General features: G+C 44.5%; 1 pseudogene; it reads right to left on the bottom strand.

Annotated features, from left to right (window-relative positions):
• Positions 1-1,847: 1,847 nt before the first annotated feature.
• On the bottom strand, positions 1,848-5,583 carry LOC129023917 (uncharacterized protein CXorf49-like; annotated as a pseudogene).
• Between the last annotated feature and the right edge of the window lie 15,390 nt (positions 5,584-20,973).

A 20,973-nucleotide genomic window follows, 5' to 3' on the forward strand; every position in this document is an offset into this window, starting at 1 on the left:
CCTGTGATTGGCCCACCACGTGCGTGATGGTCCCCCTCACTGAGCTCACACCACGGGCCCAGCAGGGAGACACAGAGAGAGTATGAGGGAAGGCAGGCACCGAACCCGACCAGCTGTCCCAAGGCAGTCCCGCTTTCCCGCTTTCCACCCTCACTGTCCGTCCTGCCCGTGTCTTTGTTAGCTGGCGTCATGGCACCCTCCCACGGGAGCTCCCCACTTCCTAGATGAGGCACCAACCAGCGACTCTGAGGTATTATCACTGCACCCACACATGGGAGTGCTGAGACATCCTATCCATCCCGTGGAGGATCGGGAGCCTACTGTGGCACCTCCAGCATTCTGACAGCCCCAACACCCATCCCTGTGTTTGGGGACCTCCCATTCGTCCCACTCTACAGCCTTCCAGGTCTTGTAAAAAGTGGATCCCAGCCCTGCTTTTGCTCATTCCATCCTTCAGGTATCCTTTATCACGGCCTCCACTCTGTCAATTAGCCCTTTCTCCCTCAAGGGACAGCACCCATGATTAATTTGATTCCCAAGCAGGTGCATGCAGGGGCACATGCACACATACACACGCTAACCTTGAATGGTATCTGCATTTCTATTGTCTTCGTCTGTTCAACTCCCAGTCTCTTGGAGATGGGAGCTGGCAGAACATACACACACCCCCTCACTGGAACCAGAATCTGTGCCCGAATCTGGGGCCTGCTCAGCCCAAGATTCTGGCTGAAGGAAGCAGGTGATCCCAACTGTCAGGGAGGGTGAAGGAAGAACAGGGAACCCAAGGAAATCTCGTGTGACCTCGAGAGGTGGTCTGAAAGACTGACCAGGGATATGGAAATATCATGTCCACGAAAATCTGAGACTTGCCCTGGAAGGCAGCTTGCCATTTTCAAATCAAGGGTATGGAGTCGACTGGCTGCAGAAGAGGCTGTTGGCCGCCTATAGGACACCAAGGTTGAGAAAGCCACCTTCCGTGTAGCAGTTCCTACCAGGTTGGCCCGCAGGCACCAGAACAGACTCAGTGCCCCCACCTCCAACCAAGAGTCTACCCTGCCCTTTTCTTCGGCACTCCATGTACCTTCCCTTTGGCTCAGCCACCCACAGGGATGTGGCTTCTGCCTCCACCTGGCTACTGAAACGAAGGAGGAGACCTGATGGGATTTGGTAACTGAGGTTCAAATATGAGGGCTAAGAGGAACTGAGGATGCCACCTGGTTTCTGGCCCAGATGACCTGACCATGTGTGTGGTGGCACCAGAGGGACATAATGGCTCCAGAAAGAGGACTGGTTTCCTGCGTGGGAGGATAAGCTCCAACGTGTTCCTCAACAGCACGGAAATAACCGTGCAGGAAAGACCACCGGCGTCAAGCCACGTGGGAGAGCAAGGAATGCTCACAACGGAAAGGACAGTGACAGCGTAGAACCGGGACAGTGAACTGCAGGAGAAAAGGAGAGAAAGACCAGGGTTCTAGGAGGGCATCAGTTCCTGTAGAAGGGGAGGGAGAATAGCGCTGAAGAAGGGGACTTGTGAGACCCCGAAGTAGGAGAAGAAGAGGTGGGACCATGAGCAAGGCATGTAAGGGAAAGGCAGGAAATGCTGCTGTGGCCAGGCAGGGCCCCCACAGCACCTAGACCCAGGGTACTATGATGAGCCCGAGTGCAGGGCTGCTGCTCAGAGATCAGCCCAGTAGTCCCGTAGGGAGAGGGCCAACCACATAGCGCCAGGGGAATTGTTCTTCAAGCGCCAGGGAAGAGAGCAACACACCAAATCCCCCAACACTCCCAACAATCGCAGAGAGGGCAGACCACAGACAACAGACCACAGAATATAAGAACGACTTTATTCCACACTGCTTTGAACTGCGTTGGGAAGGGGGCAAATGCAGAGGAAGAGAAAAAGCCCTGGCTAAGGAGGATAAGGAGGAAACTCGCTTGGCTGCAGCTCTGGAGCTCCAAAGGTAGCAGCTGCTCATCTTGTAGGAAGATGCTGGCTCCAACCTGTGAAACAGAGCAGGCTCAGGGACTGGCCCCCAGCCAGGGCCAGCCCACAGCCCTCCTAAGCTACCAGGATTGTGGGAAGGGGCATGGTGTGTGCAACACTCACTTCAAAGGTCCTGGAACTTGTCAGTGAAGGACTGCATGGCCGCTGAAACAGAGAGGCAGAACCAGGCACTCCAGACCCAGGGAAACAGAAGCCCATCCCCTGCCCCTATGGGGAACCACCTAGCTCTGCAACCAGAAACCCCACCAGCCCTGGGACTAACTCACCCACCCATCACCTGAATTAAGTGTGGAAGTGCCTTCTAAGCGGGAAAGTGGTTCTTGGGTGCTGGGGCATACCAGAACTGTTCAGAATGTGTTTCAAAGACAGATAAGCCAGCCAGCAAGCAAAAACCATACAAGCTCTACCAGGCAGCAGTTAAAGGGAAAATACATGCAGTATCTCTAACCGTCCTAAGAGAAGATCTCTGGGACTCATGGACAAAGTGTACACGGAGTTCAGATGACACATTGCTGTCTGTGCACACCCCTAGCTGGAAAGGCACAGAAGGCTCCAGGGCCAGGGTTTGCTTGGTTCTCTTCCCCAAAGGAAAGTCAGTCCCAGTGATGCTTCCTGTATCTGAAGCCCACCCCTGCCCCCGGCACCTGCAGAAAGACATTGCTGTCCATCCCTGCCTCAGCCAGGGCTCCGTCATACTTAGTTGCTGTGTAAGGTCCTCAATTTCCCTCTGCAGCTGGATGCACTAGACTAGCAGACACCAGAGGAAGAAAAATGGTTAGTCAATTCTGGCCTGCTCTGTCCCCGGCCTCCCTCTCTCCCCCAGCCCTTACAGCCCCCATAGCCTGCAGCCCAGTGGTGAGGTGGGTTGGCACAAAACCCTCAATAGAAAGGAGGCACCCTCTCTCCATGGGGTGCGGAAGGTGGAGGCGGGGGGTGGGGGGACACAGAAGTCAGTTTAACCTGGACACGGATCCCACCATCTAGTGTGGACCTCTATTTCTAAGAGCCACACAAAGCATTACCGGAGGACAGCCCTGGGCTCCCAGGGGCTGCTGCTGCCTTTCCGGTCTTGGGGGATGGACAGGTGGCTGCTGGTCACCTGAAAGAGAACACAAAATCCAGCTTCCAAGCCTCCCAGTGAGGTGGAAAAGGCCTAGAAGGGTCTAAAGTGAGGCACCATCACCCTCTGCTGGCAACACGTTGCCCCTGCTCTGCCCAGCAACTCCGACCCTCCCTCTGGGACTGTCTTCCCTGTTCCCCAGTGTGAACCCATCTGCACCTGTGGCCCCCTAGCGTTGTGACTCCGGGTTGGACTCCAGCAGCGCCGCAGCCACAGCCAGGCCCTGGGAGGGCCAGTGTGGCTGAGCAGGACTTAACAGAAAAGGGCTCATTACCACCGAAAGTCTCCTTCCAGAGCTGGAGTGTGGGGCGCTGCTCCAAATCGCCCCCCACCACACAAACCCCACTTAGGATGATGTGGCTTAAAGCCAGCCCTGTGGATACCCCGTTTTTGGTAGTGCAGCTGCCTGGGTGGGCAGTGAAGCCTGGGAACAAGGCTGAGCCCCCCAGAAGCGACAGAGCCAGAGGTTTCCCTCCCGACCCCTCTCCCCTCCACTCCTATCAAACCCGCAAGACTCACAGGAAGGTGCATGGCATCTGGGCACGAGGCCTCCCAGGCTGCAGGCCGAGGGCTCTGAACTTCCCAGAATTTGGAGAGTTCTGATGTTGGGGTCGCCACTGCTGAATTCTCCATGACGCACAGACAGGCGAGGCAGCCCTGGCCTGTGGGTGGGAAGCTAAAACAGAAATTTCTGAGTCAGGCTGGCGGTGGGGGTGGGTGGTGAGTACATGTTGGGAGGGATTGTGGTAAGATGGAGACTCCGTAGCCTAATCTCATTAGCACTTTCTCCCTTAGTCAGCCCCAGGCCAGGAGGCAGAGGCCAGCCAGGGAAAACACTGGGGATACTGAGATAGCCTGGGCCGCCTGCCAGGTGGCTCAGGCAACAGCTAAGGAAGGAGGAATCAGGAAGTTGATGAGCCTAGGTGCCCCAGCTTGGCAGCCCACACTTTAAGAGCTCACCCCATCCAAACCAGCTGCCAGCCCTGCCTTCCGTCCCAGCTCCTCCATGGAGGAGGAAGCAGGGCCCCTGCCGAGTGTCCGGAGGCATGCCGGTCACATACCAAGTGGTCCCCTTAACGTGTGCCCCTACGACGAAGACCCCGATCGGGCATTCTAGTGTCCCTGGGCTCCCGATGACAACCCTGGAGCAAGGGACAGAGGGGGCATGGCTAAACAGGCGTGTGCTGGAAGAGAGGAGGCGTTGGGGGAGACCAGAGGAGTAGGAGGGTGAAAAGGGAGAGGAGAGCAAGAACTCCCAAGGCCTACTTCCGTGGGCCCTTGGGACCTCATCTCTATTTGGGTCATTATCTTCTCTGGCCGCAGCCTGGGACTCCCTGGTCTTCCTTCCTGCTGGTTTCTTCCCAGGGCTGCTGTGCTTAGGCTTTTAGGGTTTCGTGGACATCCCCTGCGGCCGCACACCAGACAATAGCGGGAAGGTGGCCGGTTCTGGGGGAGTGGCTGAGAGCCTCTCTCCGCAGGCAGGAAAGGCTCTTCCCGGGGCCAGTTGAGAGGCACCCCGTAGGGACTTCTTCTCCTGGGCTATCTTCCTCCTCGAAGGGCCCCGGGGCAGGGCCCCTGCAGCGACAGCTCCTGAGCAGCTGGGCCTGAACTCCACCTTTCCCCAGGCCCTGCTCTGCATTTTCTTCTGGCGAGAGTCCTCCAGCTCTCCCATAGCCGGCCTCTCTACGACTGGAGTGAGTCCGCGGGGAGCAGAGGTCAGGAAAAGGGCAGGTAACTCTCCTTGCAGTGGAAGCTTGCCTGTCTGGATGTGTCTGCTGTCTTCTTGGGGCTGCCGGGCTTGGCCTGGCTTCCTTCGTTGCGGCGAATGCCCACCCTCATCAGCGGTAAGTCGCTGCTCTCATCTGGGGAATCGGAGTCGTGCCCCGCAGGGCCTTTCGCGGAGGGCTGCTGGGGATCCACGTGGCCGCTCAATCTGCTCTTCGAGCCGCTTTTCCGGGTTCTTCCAGGCCCGGCCTGGCCCAGGACCACTGAGGTGGAGAGGGCCTGCAGAGGCCTGCTCCCATTCTCCAGGGGTGGGGCCCAGGGCGCCTCTCCCACTGGGATCGACCTCCAGGTCCGCCCAGATGTCAGCGGACCCTTTGGCAGACGCTGGGCGGCGGCACGATGGCAGCTGCTCGTCAGCCAGGTAGGACGAGTAGTCCACACAGTCCCCTTGGTTGACGACTGGGGTGTCAGGCCGGCCTTCCCAGCCCCAGAGCACCACCCTTCCCTGCTCTGTCAATTTGCTCTCAGACTCGAAGCTGAAGCCCTCGGGATCTGTGAACCCGCTCTTGCCCTCGCCCTCGCCCTTGCTGCTGTGCAGCACCCCCAAATCGAGATCGTGGTCATTCCCGTGGCCCCAATGGGCTCCTGAAGTGGCCGTGCCAGCGCCAACCTGCTCGCCACCCTCTGGCCCAAAACCGGCCCCCCAAACGGACACCTCGTCTGGGGAGCTCATGGCGCCAGTCCAGGCAGCCTGGGCTGTGGGGAGACGGTCGTTCTGGTAGCGGTGGGAGGGAAGAGCCAAGCCCAGCCAAGCCCAGCCAAGCCCAGCCAAGCCCAGCCAAAGGGGCCACGCGAGGAACAGCAAGGCCTGCAGGTCACCGCCGTCCTCTCCCTAGGCGGCAGTAGGAGATGTCCCTGACATCGGTGGCTTCTGTGCACCCGGGAAGCCTGCACCATGCCTTCTCATTGGTCCACCCTCTGCCAACCAGCGCTCCCTTTGTTTGGCGGGGCCTCTGGGCTTTAACCAATCGGGACACGGGCTCTTGGTTTGCCCCGACGCCTGTCATTTGACTGGGTGGCTGCGCTCAGGTCGGGTCTTGAGGCCAGGGTGCATTGGAGCTCTCCATCCATCTCTTTCTTCCTGTCCTGTCGCCTCTGGCCAGGCACCTACTTTCCAATGAGAGCCACATCTCTGAGCCCCAGTGTCCCATCTGTAAGGCAGGGGTCAATGGGAGAGCCACCCCCAGCTCATCAGCTTGGGAGAGTATATGTCATGATGCACGCCAATCACCCGACGCACAGAGGAGCTTCAAGCCTGTGTTCCACACTAAGAGGTAGCACCTGATAGGAACATGGACAGGGAGGCCCACAGTCAAGAAGCAGAAGTTTCAGGGTTGTTTCTGCTAGTGCTGCGAAAAACCCCGTGTCATTTTCCTAGGGACTTACCGCGTTGAACCTATAACGGCTTTGGGTAGCACGGACGTGTTAACCGTCTTCCCGACCGTGAGCATGGGATGTGTCCCCATTTATTTGTCTTCTGAGTCTTTCATCAGTGTTTGGTCGGTTTCATTATGCACACCTTTCACCTCCCTGGATAAATGTATTCCGAAGGGTTTTGTTCTTTTCCTGGTATTCTAAATACGTTGGTTTCCCGCGTGTCTTTTTTGGATAGTTTGTTGTTAGGGCATAGAAATGCCAGTGATTTTCGCATGTTGCTTTTCCATTCTGCAATTTTGCTGACTTTGTCTATTGGCTTTGAACGTTTTTTGGTGCAGTGTATGCTAGGGTTTTTTTCCATGTGAGATCATGTCATCTGCAGGCAGAGATAATTGAGCTTCTTACTTTCCAATTTGGATGTTTTTTTTTTCTTTTTCTTAGAATAGGTGATCAAATCGGCACGTGGCTGTGTGCCCACAAGGGTTGATTGGCATATGGGTATGGTGGTTTGGCAGGCCAGAGTTTTCCCACCTCTCCCAGCCTCCCCCACCCCACTGTCATTTATTCAACGAAGCCGGAAGTCCAACCAATGGTCTAGGATACCCCAAAGATGCTCTCCATCACTCACCCTAAAGGTGCAAACTAAAATCAAAACTCAATTTACACAAGGCAGGTTTGTGACTCTTAGAGAGCTTAACCATTCTGGGGGTAGGAGAGGTCCTGAGCAAACCAGTGCATTTGCTCACTTGCTGGGGGAAAGGGGGAGGGTGGCCACTTGGGAGGGTAATTTGGCAGGATCCATGAAACTCAACTTATGCATCATTCACTATGTACCTGGCTCTCTTCTGGGCCTTATCGCTACATGTTAACTCATACTCGGGACAGTTTTAGGTGGAAGTGCCTGCTATTGCCACCTTCTTACAGGTGGAGAAGTGGGCACAGAGAGGTTCAAGGCTTGCTCAAGGTCATTCGTTTGGCTGGTAAGTGTCAGCTGCAGGTCACGAACAAGGCAGGTGGGCTCCATGGAGTTCGTGCTTAGAGCTGAGCCTCCTAAAACTGCAAAACACATTTGCAAGGGTGTTAAATCTCACGATACCAGAAAGTGCCCGTAGTCGAGTAGACTTGCTTATCTAGTCATATATTCCAGTCCCTTGATCCAGCCTCTTAAAGTCCATTCCCGGGGTATTTCCCTGTCTCCTGCCTGTACAGGCTATCTCTTGCTTGGCGTATAATCTCTGTTCTCCCTTTATCCGGCTCAGCATCACCCAGCGAGGTGACAGAAAGCATATGGGGCAGCCCCTGAGGGAGGCACCCATGGCTTTGTGGGACCCAGGGCTGTGTAGCACCTACCAGCATGGGGCCCGGGGTAGCTCTTGCTAGGACAGGAAGGCTCACTTTTCACACTCCATCCAGCCATCCCCATCCCATAGTTCAGGTGACCGGGTTTCTCCAAACAGGGCCCTGACCTTAGCATAACAGGCCTGTGTTGCTTGAAGGTGCCATCATCTCTGGAGTTCTGTGTCATTTGCTATCAAATTATGTTGATGTGGTGCTCCTCAGTTGTGTCTGCTCGTCTTCTGCAAGAGGTGAGGCTCTTCTTGGAAGCAACCAAAGAGGCCTTCTGGGTCTTACACTACAATAAATACCTAACTTTGGTCCGGCGTGGAGGCTCACGCCTGTAATCCCAGCACTTTGGGAGGCTGAGGCCAGCGGATCACCTGAGGTTGGGAGTTCAAGACCAGTCTGACCAACATGGAGAAACCCCGTCTTTACTAAAAATACAAAATTAGTCGAGCATGGTGACTCATGCCTGTAATCCCAGCTACTCGGGAGGCTGGGGCAGGAGAATCACTTGAACCCGGGAGGCAGAGGTTGCAGTGACCCAAGATCATGCCACTGCACTCCAGCCAGGATGGCAGACTGAGACCCTGTCAAAAAAAAAATACCCAACTTTTCAATGTCCAGACACTGACGGACATCTACAAGCACCGAGATCATCCAGGAAGACATGACCTCACCAAACAAATTAAAGGACCAATCCTGGAGAAACAGAGAAATGTGACCTTTCAGACAGAGAAGCCAAAATAGTTGTTTTGAGAAAACTCAAAGAAATTCAAGATAACACAGATAAGGAATCAGAATTCTATCAAATAAATTTAACAAAAAGATTGAAATTAAAAAGAATGAAGAAATTCTAGAGTTGAAAATGCAATAGACATACTGAAGAATGAATCAAAATCTCTTAATAGCAGAATTGGTCAATCAGAAGAAAGAATTAGTGAGCTTGAAGACAGGATATTTGAAAATACACAGTCAGAGGAGACAAAAGAAAAAGTCAGAGGAGACAAAAGAAAAAAAAGAATAAAAAAAAGAGGCAGAAATAAATGAATTTGAAATGAAGAAAATAACAAAAAAGATCAACAAAAGAAAAAGTTGGTTTTTCTTTTGACAAACCTTTAGCCAAACTAATAAAGAAAAAAGAGAGAAGACCCAAATACATAAAATCAGAGATGAAAAAGTAGACATTACAACTGATACTGCAGAAATTCAAAGAATTATTAACAGCCATGAGTAACTATTTGCCAATCAATTGGAAAATCTAGAAGAAATAGACAAATTCCTAGACACATACAACCTACCAGGATTGAACCATGAAGAAATCCAAAACCTGAACAGACCAATAACAAGCAATGAGATCAAAGCTGTAATAAAAAGTCTCCCAGTAAAGAAAAGCCCAGGACCTGATGGCTTCGCTGCTGAATTCTACCAAACACTTAAAGAAGAACTAATATCAATCCATTCAAACTATTCCAAAAAATGGAGGAGGAGGGAATACTTTCAAACTAATTCTATGAGGCCAGTATTACCCTGATACCAAAACCAGACAAAGACACATCAAAAAAAGAAAACTACAGGCCAATTTCTCTAATGAATATTGATGCAAAAATCATCTACAAAATACTAGCAAACTGAATTCAACAATTCGTTAAAAAGATCATTCATCATGACCAAGTGGGATTTATCCCTGGAATGCAAGAACGGTTCAACATATGCAAATCAATGTGATACATCATATCAACAGAATGAAGGACAAAAACTATATGATTTTTTTTAAAACAGAGTCTTGCTCTGACTCCCAGGCTGGAGTGCTGTGGGATGATCTCGGCTCACTGCAACCTCCATCTCCCAAATTCAAGTGATTCTCCTGCCTCAGCCTCCTGAGTAGCTGGGATAACAGATGTGTGCCACCACACCTGGCTATTTTTTTTGTATTTTTAGTCTAGACAGGATTTCACCATGTTGGCCAGGCTGGTCTCAAACTCCTGTCCTCAAGTGATCCACCCTCCCTGCCCTCCCAAAGTGCTGGGATTACAGGTGTGCACCACCGTGCCCAGCCTGAAACTATATGATCTTTTTAACTGATGCTTAAAAAGCATTTGATAAAATTAAACATCCCTTCATGGTAAAAACCCTAAAAAAACTGGATATAGAAGGAACATACCTCAATATAATAAAAGCCATATATGAGAGATCTACAGCTAGTATCATACTGAATGGGGAAAAGCTGAAAGCCTTTCCTCCAAGATCTGGAACATGACAAAGATGGTGCCCACTTTCACCTCTGTTATTCAACACAGTACTTGAAGTCTTAGCTAGAGCAATCAGACAGGAGAAAGAAATAAAGGGCATAGAAATTGGAAAGGAAGAAGTCAAATTATCCTTGTTTGCAGATGATATGATCTTATATTTGGAAAAACCTAGACTCCTTCAGAAAACTATTAGAACTGATAAACAAATTCAGTAAAGTTGCAGGATACTAAATCAACATACAAAAATCAGTAGCAGTTCTATATGCCAACAGCAAACAATCTGAAGAAGAAATCAACAAAGTAATCCCATTCACAATAGCCACGAATAAAATTAAATACCTAGGAATTAACCAAAGAAGTGAAAAATCTGTATAATAACAATAAAACACTTATGAAACAAATTGAAGAGAACACAAAAAAATGGAAAAATATTTCATGTTGATGGTTTGGAAGAATCAATATTGTTAAAATGTCCATACTACTCAAAGCAATCTACAGATTCAATGCAATCTCTATCAAAATGCCAAAGACATTCTCCACAGAAATAGAAAAAACAATCCTAAAAATTATATGGAACCACAAAACACCCGGAATAGCCAAAGCTATCCTAAGCAAGAGGAAAGAAACTGGAGGAATCACATTACCTGACTTCAGATTGTACTACAGAGCTATAGTCACCAAAACAGCATGGTACTGGCATAAAAGCAGACACATAGACCAATGGAACTGAATAGAGAACCCAGAGACAAATCCACACACCTACAGTGAAATCATTTTTGACAAAGCTTCCAAGAACATACACTGGGGAAAAGACAGTCTCTTCAGTAAATGGTGCGGCAAAAACTGGGTATCAATATGCAGAGGAATGAAACTCGACCAGTATGTCTCACCATATACAAAAGTCAAATCAAAATGGATTAAACACTTAAATCTAAGACCCCACACTATGAAACTACTAAAAGAAAACATGGAGGAAACTCTCCAGGACATTGGAGTGGGCAAAGGTTTCTTGAGTAATACCTCAGAAGCACAGGCAACCAAAGCATAAATGAATAAATGGGATCACATCAAGTTAAAAAGCTTCTGCACAGCAAAGGAAAAAACCAACAAAGTGAAGAGACACCCTGCAGAATGGGAGAAAATATCTGCAAACTACCGATCTGAGAAGGAAAAGTGTGTGAGTTATATACTCTTATAATTAGAGCATACAAGGAGCTCAAACTCTGTAGAGCAAAACTCTATAGGGAAAAAGTCTAATAATCCAATGAAAAACTGGACAAAAGATCTGGATAGACATTTCTCAAAAGAAGACATACAAATAGTAAACCATCATTGATCCTCAGATAAATGCAAATCAAAACTACGATATCATCTCACCCTAGTTTAAATGGCTTTTATTTAAAAGACAGGCAGTAACAAATACTGGGAAGGGTATGGTGAAAAGGGAACCCTTGTACATTTTTTGTGGGAATGTAAATCAGTATAACCACCATGGAGAGCAGTTTGGAGCTTCCTCAAACAACTAAAAATAGAACTCCCGTATGATCCAGCAACCCCACTGCTAGGTATATGCCCATAAGAAGGGAAATCAGTATATTGAAAAGATATCTGCACTCCCATGTTTGTTGCAGCATTATTCACGATAGCCAAGATTTGGGAGCAACCCAAGAGTCCATCAACAGATGAATGGATAAAGAAAATGTGGCACTCATACATAATGGAGTACTATTCAGCCATAAAAAGGAATGAGATCTCGTCGTTTGCATCAACGTGGATAGAACTGGAGTTCATTATATTAAGTGAAATAAGTCAGGCACAGAAAGACAAACATCTCATGTTGTCACTTATTTGTCATATCCAAAAATCGAAACAATTTAACTCCTGGACACAGAGAGTAGAAGGATGGTTACCATAGGCTGGAAAGGGTAGTGGGGGTCAAGAGGGAGAGGTAGAGATGGTAATGGTTATGCAAAAATAGTTGGAAACAGTGAATAATAGCTACTACTCGATAGCACAAATAGGGACACTATAGCCAATAATAACTTAGTTGTACATTTTAAAATAACTAAGAGAGTATAATTGGATTGTTACTAACACAAAGGATAAATGCTTGAGGGGACTGATACCCCATTTTCCATGATGTGATTATTATGCATTGCATGCCTCTATCAAAGTGTCTCATGTATCCCATAAGTATATATACCTACTGTGTAGCCACAAAAATTTAAAAAGTGCAATCTATACGAAAAAAGTTTCTACAAAGAACTTACATCATATTTTGTGGAGAAATGTTGAGAGGATTTGATTTAAGATCAGGAATAAAACCAGGATGTCTGCTCTCACCACTTGTATTCAGCATTGTACTCGAGCACCTAGACTGCACAGTATGGCAAGAAAAAATACACGGAAAGCAAATAATTGAAAAATAAAGGAGTATAATCTCTCATTATTTGTGAATGACTTGATTGTGTCAATATAAAAGCCAAATGAAATCTATGGAGAAATTATAGGAATTAGTGAAAGTATTTAGCAGAGTTGTTTCATAGTCAGTATACAGAAATCAATTTTATTTCTAAATAGCATGAATACAAAAAATAAATTTTAAATTCCAATTTATGATAATATCTAAATTACTTAAAGTACATCAGAATAAATCTGATAAAAGATATACATGATCTCTCTGAGGAAAATAATAAAATTTTATTGAAAAATTTAGCCAAAAGGAGGACTATTCTATGTCTTCAGATTGGAAGAGTCGAATTTATAAAGATGTCAATACACTCCAAATTGGTCTATAGATTCAGTGCAATCCCAATCAAAACACCAACAGGATATTTGTGGAAACTGATAAACTCATTCTAAAATGTATATGGAAGTGCAAAGAGCCAAGAATGGCCAAGATTCTCTCATGAAGAAGAAGAAGGTGGGAGGACTTGCTCTAAAAGATGACAAGTTCATATGGAACCAAAAAAAGAGCCCACATTGCCAAGACAATCTTAAGCCAAAAGAACAAAGCTGGAGGCATCACGCTACCTGACTTCAAACTATACTACAGTAACCAAAACAGCATGGTACTGCTACCAAAACAGATATATAGACCAATAGAACAGAACAGAGCCCTCAGAAATAATATCACACATCTACAACCATCTGATCTTTGACAAACCTGACAAAAACAAGAAATGCGGAAAGGATTCCCTATTTAATAAATGGTGTTGGGAAAACTGGCTAGCCATATGGAGAAAGCTGAAACTGGATCCCTTCCTTACACCTTATACAAAAATTAATTCAAGATGGATTAAAACTTAAATGTTAGACCTAAAACCATAAAAACCCTAGAATAAAACCTAGGCAATACCATTCAGGACATAGGCATGGGCAAGGACTTCATGACTAAAACACCAAAAGCAATGGCAACAAAAGCAAAAATTGACAAATGGGATCTAATTAAACTAAAGAGCTTCTGCACGACAAAAGAAACTATCATCAGAGTGAACGTGCAACCTACAGAATGGGAGAAAATCTTTGCAATTTACCCATCTGACAAAGGGCTATTACCCCAAATCTACAAAGAACTTAAACAAATTTACAAGAAAAAAACAAACAACCCCATCAAAAAGTGGGCAAAGGATATGAACAGACACTTCTCAAAAGAAGACATTTATGCAGCCAAAAGACACATGAAAAAATGCTCATCATCACTGGTCATCAGAGAAATGCAAATCAAAGCCACAGTGAGATACCATCTCATGCCAGTTGGAATGACAATCATTTAAGCCAGGAAACAACAGGTGCTGGAGAGGATGTGGAGAAACAGGAACACTTTTACACTGTTGGTGGGAGTGTAAATTAGTTCAACCATTGTGGAAGACAGTGTGGCAATTCCTGAAGGATCTAGAACTAGAAATACCATTTGACCCAGCCATCCCATTACTGGGTATATACCCCAAGGATTATAAATCATGCTGCTATAAAGACACATGCACACATATGTTTATTGCGGCACTATTCACAATAGCAAAGACTTGGAACCAACCCAAATGTCCATCAATTATAGACTGGATTAAGAAAATGTGGCACATATACACCATGGAATACTATGCAGCCACAAAAAAGGATGAGTTCATGTCCTTTGCAGGGATATGTATGAAGCTGGAAACCATCATTCTCAGCAAACTATCACAAGGACAGAAAACCAAACACCACATGTTCTCACTCGTAGGTGGGAACTGAACAATGAGAACACTTGGACACAGGGCAGGGAACATCACACACTGGGACCTGTCAGGGGGTGGGGGACTGGGGAAGAGATAGCATTAGTAGAAATACGTAATGTAAATGACGAGTTGATGGATTCAGCAAACCAACATGGCACATGTATGCCTGTGTAACAAACCTGCACATTTTGCATGTGTACCCTAGAACTAGTTTATGGGGACAATACTCCAAATAAATCAGCAGTTTACAAATTGATAACTCTTTTACTTATTTTTATTTTTCATTTCCATAGGTTTTGGGGGAACAGATGGTGTTTAGTTACATAAATAAGTTCTTTAGTGGTGATTTCTGAGATTTTGGTGCACCCCTCACCCGAGCAGTATACACTGTACCCAATTTGTAGTCTTTTATCCCTCACCCCTGCCACCCTTCCCCCAAGTCCCCAAAGTCAATTGTATTCTTATGCCTTTGCATTCTCATAGCTTAGCTCCCACTTATGCGTGAGAACATGCAATGTTTAGATTTCCATTCCTGAGTTACTTCACTTAGAATAATGGTCTCCAGGCCAGGCGCAGTGGCTTACGCCTGTAATCCCAGCACTTTGGGAGGCCAAGGTGGGTGGATCACGAGGTGAAGAGATCGAGACCATCCTGGTCAACATGGTTCAGTAGACCCCATGTCTACTAAAAATACAAAAATTAGCTGGGTGTGGTGGCATGTGCCTGTAGTCCCAGCTGCTCGGGAGGCTGAGGCAGGAGAATCACTTGAACCCAGGAGGCGGAGGTTGCAGTGAGCTGAGATCACACCACTGTACTCCAGCCTGGCAACAGAGTGAGACTCCACCTCAAAAAAAAAAAAAAAAAAAAAGAATAATGGTCTCCAGTTCCATCTAGGTTGCTGTGAATGCCATTATTTTGATCCTTCTTATGGCTGAGTAGTATTTCATGGTATATATATATACACACACTATATATGTGTATATATACATATATACATACATGTATATATGTGTGTATATATGTATATGTGTATATACACACATATACATTTATACATATATGTGTATATGTATATATGTGTATATATGTATATGTGTGTATATATACATATGTGTGTATATATGCACATATATACATATGTGTATATGTGTGTATATGTGTATATATACATATGTACATGTGTGTATATATACATAGGTATATATGTGTATATATACATAGGTATATATGTGTATATGTGTATATATACACAGGTATATATGTGTATATATACCTGTGTATATATACATATGTATATATGTATATATACATATGTATATGTGTGTGTATATACATATGTATATATATGTTTATATATTTGTGTGTATATATACCATGAAATACTACTCAGTATACACATATACACGTATATGTATGTATGTGTGTGTGTGTGTGTGTGTATATATATATATATATATATATACACAAAATTTCTTTATCCCTTTGTTGATTCATGGACATTTGGGCTGGTTCCATATTTCTGCAATTGCAAATTTTGCTGCTATAAACATGCATGTGCAAGTATCTTTTTTGTATAAAGACTTCTTTTCTTCTAGTTAGATACCCAGTAGTGGCATTGCTGGATCAAATGGTAGTTCTACTTTTAGTTCTTAAAGGAATCTCTACACTGTTTTCCATAGTGGTTGTACTAGTTTACATTCCCACCAGTAGTGTAAAAGTGATCTCTTTTTACAGCATCCCCGCAAACATCTGTTATTTTTTACTTTTTTTATTATGGCCATTCTTGCAGGAGTAAGGTGATATCGCACTGTGGTTTCGATTTGCATTTCCCTGTTTATTAGTGATATTGAGCATTTTTTTCATATGCTTGTTGGCCATTTGCATATTTTCTTTTGAGAATTGTCTATTCATGTCCTTAGCCCATGTTTTAATGGGGTCGTTTGTTTTTTCTTGCTGATTTATTTGAGTTCCTTGTAGATTCTGGATATTAGTCCTTTGTCAGATACATAAATTTTGAAGATTTTCTCCCACTCTGTTGTCTGTTTACTCTGCTGATTGTTTCTTTTGCCATGTGGAACCTTTTCAGTTAATTAAATCCCATCTATTTGTCTTTGTTTTTGTTGCATTTGCTTTTGGGTTCTTGGTCATGAAGTGTTTGCCTAAGCCAATGTCCAGAAGGGTTTTTCTGAGGTTATCTTCTAGAATATTTATGGTTTCAGGTCATAGATTTAAGTCCTTGATCCATCTTGAGTTGATTTTTGTATAATGTGAAAGATGAGGATCAAGTTTCATTCTTCTACATGTGGCTTGCCAATTACCCCAGCACCATTTGTTGAATAGGGTGTCCTTTCCCCACTTTATGTTTTTGTTTGCTTTGTCAAAGATCAGTTGGCTGTAAGTGTTTGACTTTATTTCTGGGTTTCCTATTCTGTTCCATTGGTCTATGTGGTTATTTTTATACCAGTATCATGCTGTTTTGGTGACTACAGCCTTATAGCATAGTTTGAAGTTGGGTAATGTGATGCCTCCAGATTTGTTCTTTTGGCTTAGTCTTGCTTTGACTATGTGGGCTCTTCTTTTTTGGTTCCATACGAATTTTGGAATTGGTTTTTCTAGTTCTGTGAAGAATGATGGTGGTATTTTGAGGGGAATTGCATTGAATTTGGAGATTGCTTTTGGCAGTGTGGTCATTTTCACGATACTGATTCTACCCATCCATGAGCATGGGATGTGTTTCTCTTACAAATTGATAACTCTTTTAAAGAAGAGATGAGATGCTATTGAAGATGAAGCCTGTAATGGCAGACCGTCCTTACCAATTTGTGAGGAAAAAATTAACCTAGTTAGTGCCTTAATTGAAGAGAACAGACGATTAACAGCACAAACAATAGCCAACACTGTAGCTATCTCAATTGGTTTAGTTTACACAATTCTGGCTGAAAAAATAGTGTTGAACAAGCTTTCCACTTGATGGGTACCAAAACTGTTGTGCCTAGGTCAGCTGCAGACAAGAGCAGAGCTTTCAATTGAAATTTTAAAGTGGGATCAAGATCCTGAAGCATTTGAAGAATTGTAACAGGTGATGAAACATGGCTTTACTAGTACAATCCTGAAGACAAAGCACAATCAAAGCAATGGGCACTAAGAGGTGGAAGTGGTCCAGTCAAAGCAAAAGCAGCCTGATCAAGAGCAAAGGTCATAGCAACAGTTTTTTGTTTTTTAATTCTCAAGGAATTTTGCTTGTTGACTTTCTGGAGGGCTGAAAATGCTAACATCTGCTTATTACAAGAGTGTTTTGAGAAAATTAGCCAAACCTTTAGCAGAAAAATACCTGAGAAAACTTCACCGGAGAGTTTTTCTCTACCACAATGATACTCCTGCTCATTCTTCTCAACAATCAAGGGCAATTTTGCAAGAGTTTTGATGGGAAATCATTAGACATCCACCTTACAGCCTTGATTTGGCTCTTTTTGACCTCATTTTGTTTCCTAATTTAAAAAAAATCTTTAAAGAGCACCCATTTTCTTCAGCTAGTAATGTACAAAAGACTGCATTGACATGCCTAAATTCCCAGGACCCTCAGTTCTTTAGGGATGGGTTAAAAAGCTGGTATCATCACTTACAAAAGTGTCTTGACATTGATGGAGCTTAAGTGAGAAATAAAGTTTACATTTATTATTTTTATCTCTTAATTTTGTTTTTCCATGAACTTTGTTTTTTTGAGACAAGTTCTTTGTCTGTCACCCAAGCTAGAGTACAGTGGCATGATTACAGCTCACTGCAGCATCGATTTCCTGGGTTTAAGCAATCTTCCTACCTCAGCCTCCAAAGTAGCTGGGACCACAGGCACATGCTGCCACACCTGGCTAATTTTTTTATTATTGTTATTTTGTGTGTGTGTGTGTGTGTATGGAGGCGAGGTCTCCCTATATTGCCTAAGTGAGTCTCAAACTCCTAGGGTCAAGCAATTCTCCCACCTTGGCCTCCCAAAATGCTGGGATTACAGATGTGAGCCACTGCACCTGGCCTTCATGAACTTTTTGAAGTCTCTTGTATTTTACTTTTTACAAGCTCTTATTCTCTGTTCCCATTTTAAAGCATGTATGCAGAATCTTCTCTCATTTATCTGGGATAGCAATTAGAGGTTTTGGCATTTATGGTTTAAATTTTTTTCTATTCCCCATATTGTATGAAAATTTCCTCTGGATTCTCCTTTTCTGTTTGTCTTGATTCCTGTAATTTTGGAGACCTTCCCAAATATCATGGGATCCCTGGTATTCTACTAATATTAAAATTTGAAGCACTAAAATGCTGACTGAAAGTTGTATTAATGTATACAGTGTTTGATCACAAACTCTTCCACCACACACTGCTTAGTGATTCCCAATTTGGAGTCTTCTTTTTCTTTCTTTCTTTTACATTAAAAATTTTTTATTGTGAAAAGTCATGTGTATACAGGTGATCACAGAACATAAATTGATATATCAATGAATTATCATAAAGCAAACACCTTTGTAATCACCACACAGGTCAAGAAATAGAACATTACCAGCACTCAGATGCTTCCCCTGTGTCTCCTCTCAATCACTTCATCTTCTGCTTTACCCCAAAGTAACAACTATCCTAAAATTTATGGTTATCACTTCTTTTTTGTTCTTTAGAGTCTTACCACCAGTAAGGAGCATTTTTGAACATTACAGCAAGTTTTTATTTTTTATCTTGGAATCTTACAGCATATGTCATTGTGGGTTTGGATTGTATGGTAGGCAGAATAATGGCCCCTTAAATGTCTACATTTTAATCCTTGGAACTTGTGACAATGTTTGGTTACCTGACAAATGGGAATTGAGATAGCAGGTGGAATTAAGGCTGCTATTCAGTTGACCTTAAGATAGGAAGATTATTTTGGATTATCTGGGTGGGCTCAATGTAATCACAAGGGTCCTTAAAAGTGAAAGAAGGAAGCAGAAGAGGGAGAACCATAGAGATGGTAGCACAAGAAAGATTCAGTACAGCTTTGTTGGCTTTGAAGAAGGAGGAAGGGGGCCACAATCCAAGGAATGCAGAAGACCTCTAGAAGCTGAAGCCAAGAAAACATACTGGATTAAGAAAATGTGGCACATATACACCATGGAATACTATGCAGCCATAAAAAAGGATGACTTCATGTCCTTTGTAGGGACATGGATGAAGCTGGAAACCATCATTCTCAGCAAACTATTGCAAGGACAAAAAACCAAACACCGCATGTTCTCACTCATAGGTGGGAACTGAACAATGAGAACACTTGGACACAGGAAGAGGAACATCACACGCTGGGGCCTGTTGTGGGGTTGGGGGAGGGGGGAGGGATAGCATTAGGAGATATACCTAATGTAAATGACCAGTTAATGGGTGCAGCACACCAACATGTCGCATGTATACATATGTAACAAACTTGCACGTTGTGCACATGTACCCTAGAACTTAAAGTATAATAAAAAAAAGAAACAAACAAAAAAAGAAAACATATTCTTCCCTAGAGACTCCAGAAGGAACATAGCCCTACCAACACCTTGATTTCAGTCCAGTGAGATCAGTGTTAGACTTCTGATCTCCAGAGATGTAAGATAATAAATTTGTATTAAATACTTAGTTTGTGGTTATTTATTTATTTAGTTAGTTATTATTTTTGAGACCATCTCACTCTGTCACCAAGACTGGAGAGCAGTGGCATGATCTTGGCTCATTGCAACTTTCGCTTGCCAGGTTCAAATGATTCTCATGCCTCAGCCACCCTATGTAGCTGGGATTACAGGTGTGCACCACTATGCCCAGATAATTTTTGTAATTTTAGTAGAGATGGAGTTTTGTCATGTTGGCCAAGCTGGTCTCAAACTCCTGGCCTCAAGCAACCCTCCCACCTCGGACTCCCAAAGTGCTGGGATTACAGGCATGAGCCACTGTGCCCAGCCAGTTTTTGGTAATTTATTATAGCAGCAATAGGAAACTAACACAGGTTACTTTCTCTCAGCATTATATTTGTCAGATTTGTCCATGTTGTCAGGAGTAGCTACAGTTTATTAATTTTCTTTGATCTATAGCAGGGGTAGGCAAACCCCAAACTGTGGTCTATAGACCAAATCTGGCCTGGTGTCAGTTTTTGTATGGCTTGTGACTTAAGAATAGTTTTTACATTATTAAATGGTTGGGGAAAAATCACAAGAAGAATATTTTATGATATACAAATTTTGGCATTCTTAAACAAAGTTTTGTTTTTTGGGTCTTCTTTAGAGATTGGGGTCTCATTATGTTACCCAGGCTGGTCTTAAACTCCTGTGCTGAAGTGATCTTCTTGTGTCAGCTTCCCAAGTAGCTGGGATTACAGACATGTGCCACTGTGCCTGGCCATAAACAAAGTTCTAGTAGAACATTTCCATGCTCATTAGCTGGGTATGGTGTTGTGGGCCTGCAGTCCTAGATACTTGGGAGGCTGAGATGGGAAGATCACCTGAGCCCAGGAGTTCAAAGTTACAGTGAGCTATGATGTGAAAGAAAGGAAGGAAAAGAACACAACCACAGAAATTCCTTAATGTATCATTTATGTATGCCTTCATGCTACAGTGGCAGAGTTAAGTAGTTGTGACAGACCATATGGCCTGCAAAGCCTAAATTATATACTGCTAGACCATTTACATAAAAAGGTTGCTGTACACCCATTATGAAAAGCACTATGTAGGTTCCTCAAAAAATTAAAAATACCACTACCATATGATCTAGCAATCCCACTTCTGGGTATATATCCAAAGGAAATGAAATCAGTATATTGAAGAGATATCTGTAATCCCATGTTCATTGCAGCGTTTTTCACAATAGCCAAGATATGGTATCAACCTAAGT

This window comes from Pongo pygmaeus, chromosome X (assembly GCF_028885625.2).
Source record: "Pongo pygmaeus isolate AG05252 chromosome X, NHGRI_mPonPyg2-v2.0_pri, whole genome shotgun sequence".
NCBI lineage: Eukaryota > Metazoa > Chordata > Mammalia > Primates > Hominidae > Pongo > Pongo pygmaeus.